The sequence below is a fragment of the Lichenostomus cassidix genome, chromosome 8 (genome assembly GCF_008360975.1).
Source record: "Lichenostomus cassidix isolate B80296 chromosome 8, HeHo_3.0, whole genome shotgun sequence".
Taxonomy (NCBI): Eukaryota; Metazoa; Chordata; class Aves; order Passeriformes; family Meliphagidae; genus Lichenostomus; species Lichenostomus cassidix.
In genome coordinates, this window is record NC_139489.1 from 5,493,220 (window position 1) to 5,504,060 (window position 10,841).

Below are 10,841 nucleotides of genomic sequence, written 5' to 3' on the forward strand. Positions count from 1 at the left end.
AACTTCCCACATATGCCAGTGAATGCTGTGTAATGAGCCCCGGTGATAAAATCTAGGCCTCCTTGCTCCAAGAGCATCAGCCCATCCTGCTTGAAATGAAAGGGAAGCACTTAATGTTTATTCATTGATTCTGGTGGAACTGTGTGCTTTTCAAGCAGAAAATACGAGATGCTCCCAATCAACTGAATCATCAATCCATGGGCAAATAGCTGAGGAGTTAAAAAATGCTCATCCATCATAGCTGGGAGTAGCATGTTAATGGAGATGGAATTTATTTTCTCCCATAAAGCATTCCTGGTTAACCCCAACTTGCTATCTCTTTAGCAATTAGTGGTGTCATGCTTGTGAAGCACAGATGAGGAGTTCAGATTGGTCTAATACACAATTACTGTCCTCAGAATTATTCTCATGAAACACCTCTGGCTGATAAACACACAATATGCCTGATAAACAAAAAGAAAATAAATTAAAGAGTGAGCAGCATAACACTCCATAACCTCTGGCCAAATGCATGCCAGTGCATAGCTTTGCCATCTATGAATGTCTCACAGAGGCATATCACTACCATAATTTTATCTACTTTAATCCCTCTGGATACAGCCATTCATTGGGATGTCTCCTCACCAAACACGGAGAGGTTTTTCTTGAAGGATGTCATAACTGGCTGTTCTGCAAGAAGGCTGTCACATGAAAGCATGCAAAACAGGAGTTAGGAGCCATGGGAATCATCTCCGTGAGTTAAGGTAGTGGGACATGGTCTCATTCCCCATCCCTTCTGGGTATCATGGATACCACATGACTTGTTCCTAATGAAGATGTATCTAGAGGAGTAACAAACTCCACAAACCCCAGAGTGCTGCTCCAGGCGGTTGTGGTGCCAGACACCTGAGCTTAGAGCAGGGAGATTGCCCATCCTGTGTTCTCTATGTGCTCCCTCCACTACAAGAGGAAACATTTCAATATTGATAATGAGAAACCTATATACAAACCAAGGCAGCAATTTTGATCCCAAGCCACAGCAAGGCTGTAAGACATGGATGATGACTTTTCACTTGACCCAAGCATCTGAGTTACAAATTCACCAGAAAGTATCTGCAGCTCCTCCATGTCCTTGAGCGTCTACAGCATCTTCATCAGAAACAGTGCCTAATAGTGCCGCACATGACAGCATGGATGTTTGCCACCTCTTTTCCCAAGTATTTTGCCATCTTTCCCCAGCTCTCTGTGAAAAGCTACCAAGGAAAAGGCATAAAGGAGAGCATAGAGAGGAGGATATTCTGATTTGCAAAACGTAGGGAACAGGAAAGTTGTGAGAAGACCAGTCAGAAAGGTGAGGGGAAGCTCTGAGATGCCCTAGTTGAAAGCAGCAGCAGAGAGTTACAGGGTCAATACAAAGATCTGTGTAACAATGTATGTACACTGGAAGCTAGGAGTTCCAGGGAATTCCAGGGATTCAAACTGATGCAAAAGTAATCTTTGAACAACAGAATTAAGGAGAAATAAGAGGATTTTTTGACTACATGGTGAAACTTGCAGAAACCTGGGGGAAAAGGAAGTTTCATAAAGACTTCACTCTGTTCCCCTAAGTAGAAATAGTAGAATGGTTAATAACCATGCAGGAAAGGCAGAAGAACTCAATAACTATTTCTGGTCTGATTTTGGGGAAGAGCCAGATGATACACAAATATCAGATGATGATGATGATGATGATGATGAAATGCATTCCATTCCAACAAGCACAGAGGAGGATGTTAAACAGAAGCTAATGAAGTTGGCTATCAGCAGGTCGAGGTAACTTGCATCCAAAAGTTTTAAAAGCACTGGCACAGAGTATCTTTAGACCATTAATGTTGATTTTCAATAAATCTTGGAACACTGTTAAAGTTCCAGAGGACTGGGTGAAATATTGTACCAGTATTTTAAAAGGGTAAACAAGGTGACCAAGGTAATTACAACCTGCCAGACTGACAAGAATTCTGGGTAATAAAATGGGACATTATCTACATTACTTGATTAAAAAAGAATTAAAGGATGGAAACACAATAAATGCAAATTAATGTGGAGAATAAATCTTGCCCAAATAATTTGATTTCTTAATGGCATTACAAGTTTGGTTGATGAAGGTAAGTAGGTCTGCAAAATATTTGTTCTGGTAACTTACAGCGTTTTAATTAAGAAGCCAAAATGATACAGGCTCATCACAGCACATATTAAACTGTTGAAACTCTCACTAACTGACAGTTACAAAGTGGGGAAATAAAAAGTCATCATCAAAGAATGTGTTTCTGTGTCCTATGGCAATTAGTTCTACACAGCATTGTATTGATATTAATGGCTCTAAGAAAAACATAAAATCATCACTTAAAGAGTTTGCAAGTGATTTAAGCAATAGGGATTCATAAATAACAAGTCATGCTGCAAAGTAGCTGAGACAGCTTGATAACAAGCAATGTGCATTTCTGTACAGCCAAATGTAAAAACATGCACCAAGGAATAGAGAGAGTGATTATAGGATGAGAGAATTTGTGCTCTTACAAGTTAATGCTCAAAAACCTTGAGAATCATCACATATAATCAGAAGAAAATAAGCAGGTGGTGGGGTGCTGTAGCCAAGAGGATAATGCAATCCTTGGGTTTATGAGCAGTAGAATATAGAAAGATGTCTGTGTTTGTTTTTCTGATACTAGTCCCACTGCTCCCGAAGTCTGATACCAAAATTCCTTCATTCCTTAATAGAAATTGATAAAGCGATGGTTCAGAGAAGGTCAGTAAGAATGATTTAGATTGAAAGTGAAAATGTTCAATCTATTTCAATGTCAAAAAAGAAGGTGAAGGGGTAATTCAGTCACAGATTTTAAAGACTTCCAAGATTCAGTGAGTGCATGCAGATGTATTCATCTTCCTGTGAGGTCTTTTACCAAGGAAGGTAATTAATCACCAAGACAGTTTAGGGCAGGACAAGCTGGATTTCCCAGCACTGGGAATGTCAAAATCAGGAGGTCGTAAAAACTTAATTTTAACAGAAGCAGGAGTTCAGTCCTGTAAGTCTGCTCCCCAGGAGATAAAACTCTGTGTCTGTAGCTGTGGATTCTGGCTGCTTGTCTGTGCAGAAGTTGATTTCCTTGGGCACTAAGAAGTAACAACCTGTCATCCCTTTCAGCATCATCTGACACAGCTCATGTGCTGTTCAGCACATGATGGGAGCAGCCGTGGGGATGGCAATGTTTACAGTGGTTGAAGGGATGGGTGGACTCTCTCACAGAAGGCAAAGCCTTTGAAGCATATTGCATGCCAAGATAACTTTTCTCACTCAGGAAGCCTGAGACATACATTGCTGGAAGCTGGGAGGTTACTCCTGACAAGTGTGACTATATGATTATCCTGCTACTAAACTCTTCCTCTGGCATCTGCTTCTGGCCACTGTCACAGACAGCACACTGATCTTGTGCCAAGCAGTCTCTCAGGTGCACACCAAACTGACCCATTCCTGATCTCTGAAAAGTATAGTGGGAAATTCAGTGTGAGAGTAGATGTTTAATAATAAGCATTGCACAAGAGAGGGCAAGAACCCTTATTATTAGAAGGTGAAAGGCTGACTTGGGTAGGGGATTGTACATAAGGCTCTGGACCTCTCCAAAATCTGTCATTGACTGAAGAATTCAGGGGTCTCTCAGTCTGATCTGGTACCATCAAAAAACGAGGAAACCTTGCAGCAAGATGTTCATTACTTTCCCAGCGTAGTTCCTCATACAAGTGCTCAGCCTTCTACTGATATGCAAGATCTCGAGTAGGAAAAGCCTGAGCTGTGAGCCTAAGAGTCCAAACCTCTTGGGAGACTGAAGCTTTTATTCACAGTTCCAAGGAAGAAAATGCTGGCTTTTTTCCTGCACAGTTGCTAATAACTGCCTGCATACCACACTCTGACAGAAACAAAACTCTAAGTATTTATTACTAATGTCATTCCCAGTGAAGGGCTTAGTGAGCATTTAACTAGTTTTTGTTGTAAAATAAACGCCCTCGCTGATAACAGCCTTGGAAAGAGGCAAGCAGACGGCGCTGCCGGTTGTAATGCTGTGGCTTTGCCCTCTAGTGGCTGAGGGACTGGCCCAGCTCCGGTGGTGTTCTGTCTTAATACGTTTTGATTACCTCATCAGCCTCGAATCTTTGATTTTTCTAAATTCTGTGCAGACTTCATCCATTAAACTCAAGTACTACCTGCACCAGAACAATGTGAATCAATAAAATCCTTGGCTTAAGATTCCCAGAATCCTATATTAAGGTTAACTCAGTATTAGTGAGTCATACGATAAAGCCACTAATACATGGGCACTTAATTAATCTATGATGCATTTTCCACTAGATAGGACTTAATCTCTTGGAAGGAAAAAGGCCTGCTAGGTCACCATCTCATTGTGTGAGTCAGTTTAGAGTCATTCCATGCTGAATACCTATTCTTATTCTGCCCAGTTTAAATTTTAAATATGGCATATATTCTTAGGACTAAAAAAAAAAGAAAAAAAAAAAGATTGCATGGTAATCCTTTTCAACAGTAAACTCAGTAGGTTTTCAACAGTAAACTCAATAGGTTATGCATTTCAAAATAGGTATAACTTTACTGTCTATGCTGGCATCCATTGTTTTTCTGCCCAGACACTGGCCTAGAGGCTCTAAGAAATCTGTGTCTATATGTGTTTTAAACTTCTCTGGGAGCTTGAGCAAGGGCTTTGGACTTCAGTTACATCTTGATTTTTTCTCTTTCTCTCCCTCTGGCACCCATTTTAGCTTATCACCCCAAACTTCATAAGGAAATAACACTTAGTCAATTGAATTGTTTGTCTTTCTTTCCCCCTCCCTCTTTTCTGTGTCTTTAGGATCTCTTGGCCAATTTCTGCCACAGCTGAAAAAGTGGTCTCAAAAGAAATTTAGTTCTTACAGTTTTTGTGTCAATCCATGGCCAGACACAGAGGGGCTGATCCAAAGCAAGTCTGAGGTTAGTGCAAGGCAGAGATCAGAGGGTGAAGGCACAAATCCATGTGCAAAGGCTAAATTTCTGATACTCACTGGACAGCTTTTCAAGGGCTGGTATTTGGACTCAGTATTTGAGAGTGAGATGTGATACTAAGCCTCTGCTAAGCAAGAAGTCAAATTACAGGATTTAGTAGTTCAAATAAACAACCGGATCATTTAATTCTTATTGTTTATTTTGTTTTTCATCCCTATTTAGAAGTCCTGGAAATGCTTAAGTACCTTTTTGATTACATTCCTGTTCTGGCCAGACGCTGGAAGTGGCTTTAGTGAATACTCATGGGGTTCATGTATTTGTGAGGCTATTTCAGATGAACACGTCTGTGCTCAGTAACAAAAAACCTGCCAGGATCTGGAATCAGGAGAAACAGGTTCTTGGTCAACTCTTTTCTGCCTTGTGGAGTGACATTTCACCCCTCTGATATCCTCTCCCTGTGCACAGAAGTAGTTATATCTACAGCACGAGTAAGTATCCCATGAGTCCTTAGGAAGGTCTGTGAAACCACTTTGAGAGTCTCTCTCACTTTGAGATGGGAAATGTTTACTATGATGATTACACAAAAAGCCATCATTTGGAAGATATGAAATCATCACCTAAATATGTGCTTTCTTGTTCACTGAGACAAAAGAGCTCTGAGGTTCAAAAATGAATAGTAGTTTGAAACATTAATTCCATCTACAGTACTTTGTCTTCCACAAATACTGACAGATATGTATTTTCCATTTGAAGATCTAAAAGTATTTTACAAATAGTTGAAACCTGATAACCGCCCTGTGAGGATTAAGCAATCTGCTCACTATCACTCAAAAAATGCATTTCAGAGTTTGGACTAGAATTGTAGAACTCTTGATTTTACAACTTATGCCATGTACATTGGGGTATCCCTGGGATGGGCTATTGTTTCATTTCCTCAGTCATACAAACTCTTGTAAGGCTGATAGTACTCCAGGACTAATGTTGGAGCTCTGCCAGAGGATGGTGGATGGTAGGAGAATTGAGATGCTCATTGTTTGGACAAAAGTCATAATTCATGCCAGTTTGGTCTAAAAAATCCTGCCTTAAGTACCATATATTGGTGAGGAGGGAGGGCCAGCACAACTCTGTAAAGAAGTATCTCACAACTTCTATAAGGAAGTTTCTGAGTTGTTGACAGTTCTAGGCACTTTTCCATATATACCACCCAACAAGGTCAATAGGAAGCACAGTGGTGAAGAACAGGCGATTTTTAAACTGAGAGTCTCCAACCTAGACCAGATATGGCCCTACAAGGGAGTTTAGAAGGTCACAAATAACATCACAGGCATTTGTGTGGGCTTCAGTGAACATGCTTGGTGCACTCACTTGTAGCAGCAAGGCTTATTCGAGATGTTGGCTGGGAGCAAACCCCACCAGGCACTGCAGAGAGAAATTCCACCAGCAAACAGTAGCACAGAGCATGTTTTGTGGAGGATTTTTGAATGACTGTTTTTGTGAACAGAAACCCACTCCCTTGAATGTCGACGCTTCAGATGCAAGGAAAATTCTAAGAACAAAGTAATTTTAGAGACATCAAAGTACTACAATTCAAACTTGACTTGATTTTAATTGCATGCAATGCAAATAAAACTGTTTCAAACTGAAAAATCACATCAACATAGGTATTACTAAATAGCTCATTATTATGACTGTTGAAGTGATATCTTTTCATGTGTCTTTTCTTTCATTCCTTCCAGCATTACTATATGACCAAAAAATCTGTCCATTTTTTTACAGATTCAGTATACAAATTAAATAAATCTGTTCATAATTGTACTTATGTAAATGGAGACACATTTTACACAGAAAAACATCTAATCATTTTAAATCTTTTTTTAGTCTGTGATGTCTTGTCCCAGTGAGTTCCATGCACTAATTGTCCCACTTTAAAAGTATTTTCTTTCAGCAGATGTAAATGCTCTACTGCACAATTTAACGTAATACCTTTTTTTTCTCATATAGGAAAAATTGTTCTCTGTATAATCCTCAATTATGTTTGTTTCTGCTATTATCCTTTTTGTTCCTAATTGTTCCTAATTATCCTTTTTCTGGAAACGTTGAGATGTTTTTAATTTATCTTTAAATCACAAGTTTCTCTGCATCTTTATATGGTGTCATTTTCAGCTTTTAATTCCTCAGTCCTATCCCTACTGACAGGCTGAGGGTTATGGCCAGAGCTGAGGGGCCACTGAGTTAGAGAAGCTCTGCTGTTCTGTGGTTATTGAAAGGCATCTAAATATAAACTGAAGTCCAAGGTAGGAACACAGACAAAGCAAATAGACGAAGGTCAGAAACTGCTACATCTGATTCCTGGTATAGCCTGTGCTGCCAGAGCAGCAGCGAACAGGGATGTATCTATCTCTGTGCCTCACAGATATTAGTGTGCAGCACTGGGGCCCTGAGAGGGAATGCTTATTATCTTCTTTCACCAATTCCTCCAGATCCACAGGTCTGTGAACCTGAGGGAGGAGAGAGAAAGCTGCTGGTCTCGGTAGGAGAAGGGAGGAAGCAAATGGAATGAGCCCAGTGAGTGCTGGAGCACAGGAAGGCAGAGGATAAGGGACAGCAGGAGCAGTAAGAACACACACCTTCCATGAAGCTCATAGTTTCTGCCTGAGGTAGGAAATATGTTTCAGACAAAGTTTTCAGTCCAAGTGTAGAGTTGTCAACTTGTTTATGACCATGCAGCTACATAGTTCCAGTCTGGTTGGTTTTGTTGTTTGAGGGGTTTTTTTTGAGGTTGTAAGTAAACAGAAGTATAAACCTTCATCTGTAGTACCTTTTTTTCCCCCTTTTAATACTTATGTGAAGGGTTTGATCTAATATGTATATATGTTTTTTCTTTAGGTCTTTCTAGGTTCAAAGAGCTGAGTTTTCTTTAGGGAGGAACTGAAACTTACTTGAAAGGAAGCGATAGATGTAGTTGGCTCATTGTTATCTCAAGCATTTCCCTTCTTTGTTGCACTGGAGATAGATGAATAGCTGCTATGCATGGACATACATGACTCCCAAGTGCTGGTTCATGTTTTTTTGTAATTAAATCATTCAAGGTGTGATTGAGTCAAATTCCAGCAAAAGGAATTTTATTCTTGAAAGGATCTGGCAGGCATCACTTTTGCAACGCTTTCTTGGCTTATCTGCTAGTGGTATCCTGGTCTTTTCCTTCCTACTTCTCCTTAATGACAGTGGGTGCAGTGGGCATCAAAACCACCATCCTTTGTGCACAGAATATTTGAAGCTGCCCTTCAAAGGAGGAAGACTCACACAGCTGTGCTGCAGATCACAGGCACATCTTCCTTTGTCCTTAAATAATTTGGGAATATGTTGCTCGAATTTAACCACACTTGACTGAGGCACCCGGTGACTGCTCTAGCAGAAGGCTGCAAGTGGTTGTTACTGCTGAGGGCACGGAGAGGGAAGGCAGCCACTGCAGCAGCTTTCAGCAGCAGGTGGTTGTCAGTCAGCCACACACAGGCCTAAAATTCTTTGTGTGGTTATTTCTCATCTATCAGAACTGCCACAGGGAATACAGTGCTCATTCCTCGGGGAAAAGGTGTGATGGGAGGCAGGTAAAGAATGGCTAAAAGCCATGGGATCCTGCTTTCATCAGTTCTTCAAGCAGTGAAACGGTTCACACACACACAAAGCTTTAAGTACACCCTGAAGTATTCAAGGCATTAACGAAAATCCAAAGCATCTTGTTCATTTCAATTACTTCTCCACCCACATTCTTCATTGAATTAGAGGATATCCTACACACTCTTTTGTTTCACATATTCCCCAAAGATTGTTTCATCGCACACCATGCAAGGATCTTCAGCATATTCATAGTAACGTCTCAGTCACGGCATTCAGCATTATGATGTTCCTGGCACAAGGGATGTTATTAAAGGATTGAAGAGATGAATAGATGGCAGATTTCCCCAGGGCAGCGCATCAGAAAATGGACATCAAAAGAACCTGGCTCAAAATGCAGTGGGTATTACTGGCTCCTGACAAATCCCACTCATTTCTGAACAGTAGCACTGTCAGGCTGTGTTAGGGACATGTCCATCCTGGAATACCTCCATGAAACTGTTCACTTATCCAGTAAAAGCACTCCCATTTCAACACCCGCCACTCTAGTTGAAGACAGCATAATCTTCATTACTCAAAAGTACTTTGGGCCCAAATCCAAATCCATTCTTACTCAAAAAATTAGCAACATCCCAAGGTTCAGGCTCTGTAGACATAAAAATTACCTTTGTTTTCTCCCATCATTTTTCATGAACTCATCTGGATTGCCCTAGAAACCCTGAATGTGTGAGTCTCTTTTACAGGACATGTAGGTTGTCACATATTACAAGTCATCTTCACAGATCCTAACAGGGTAAGAGACCACAGTCTGTTACAGGAAAATTTTAAAATTTCTGTTTCCTTTTTCACCAAGAACTGGTTGAAATTTATTTTCTTAAGGCTATTTCGAACTGTGAGTAACAATTCCTGAGCAGGCACTGAGGAAGGAGAAGCACATATACTGACATGATGTCACCACCTGAATTATTCTGCTGAGATATAAAAATAGTTTGGAAAGCAGCACGGCCAAAATTACTATATCATTTAATTACAACCTACTTTCATGACAGGCCATCAGTTAATTAAGAGTGTCAAAATGCTGAATTGCCTCCAGCTTCTACATGCTTTGCAAATGACATGGAAGTCATCTTTTTAAATAGCAACAGCTTAACTGAAAATGTAGAACCCATAGTGAAACGCTTTGAAAAATGAGGCAGTCAACTGAGCTGACCTGAAATTCCCCATGCCATAAATTCACTAGGGAAGACAGTTATAACCCATTTAATTTACTCTCTGAAGATCCCATTCACATGATGACTTCCAAACTATTTTTCTGAAATTGATATAATTTTGAAGTGTTATAAAACAGGAGCCTTAAGTGACTGTGATCTGTGGAGGTACACACAGGGCCTGGCTCCAGCACTGGCACCTTCCCTCCAGGTTGCTACAATGCAACTGTAAAGCAGGAAAAGACATAGAAAAATGTTTTTTTTCCTTTAGAAATAAGTCACCTTCACTGATTCTCAAGTACCACATACGACATAAAAGAAAATTCTCTGTAAAGGGAATGATGTTGCTATAAACTTAGAAAATGATGGAATATTTTTACCCATTTGTTGTATCTTATACCAAAACCCCTATTCTCTTTATAGGACAGTCTTTTTAAACAAATGATTTTGTATACATTACATAACAGTTTTATATAAATTGTAGCAAAACAAAAAAGAATAAAGTGGAAAGCAGACTGGATAGAAAGCATTTCCAAGCACTAAGGGAGATAAGAAGAGAACCCATTTGCAGAAAGAAGCCAAACATCTTGAAACTGAAACAAAACCAGAGCAGTCCCTCTCCCTCATTCTCCCTTTGGTAACGAGGGGATTCTTTCATTGGACAGACAGAAAAATATTGTTTGTTAGCTGGATTTTTCTTTTCTTCCAAGGCAATGAGTGCTTCTTGCTGGGAGAAAAAACCTGATGAGCAAACATCTCCCCCTATAGTTTGCAAGAAGCTGAGCATCTTAAAAGTAATTAAAATTCTGTCTCTTGGCTGAATAAGGGAGCCAAGCTAAAACTGAGCCAGAACTTCACGTAGTATGGCAACATGGAAGTGGATGCTATAGGAGAGTGCTTGAGTAAAAAGTAAAAGGCTACAAGCAAGAAGTCTGATAATTCAGAAGAATTGTGGCAGGCTCATGGTTTCATGACCGTGGCAGTGTCCAAGTGATTAACAAATTCAGGCTTGGGGA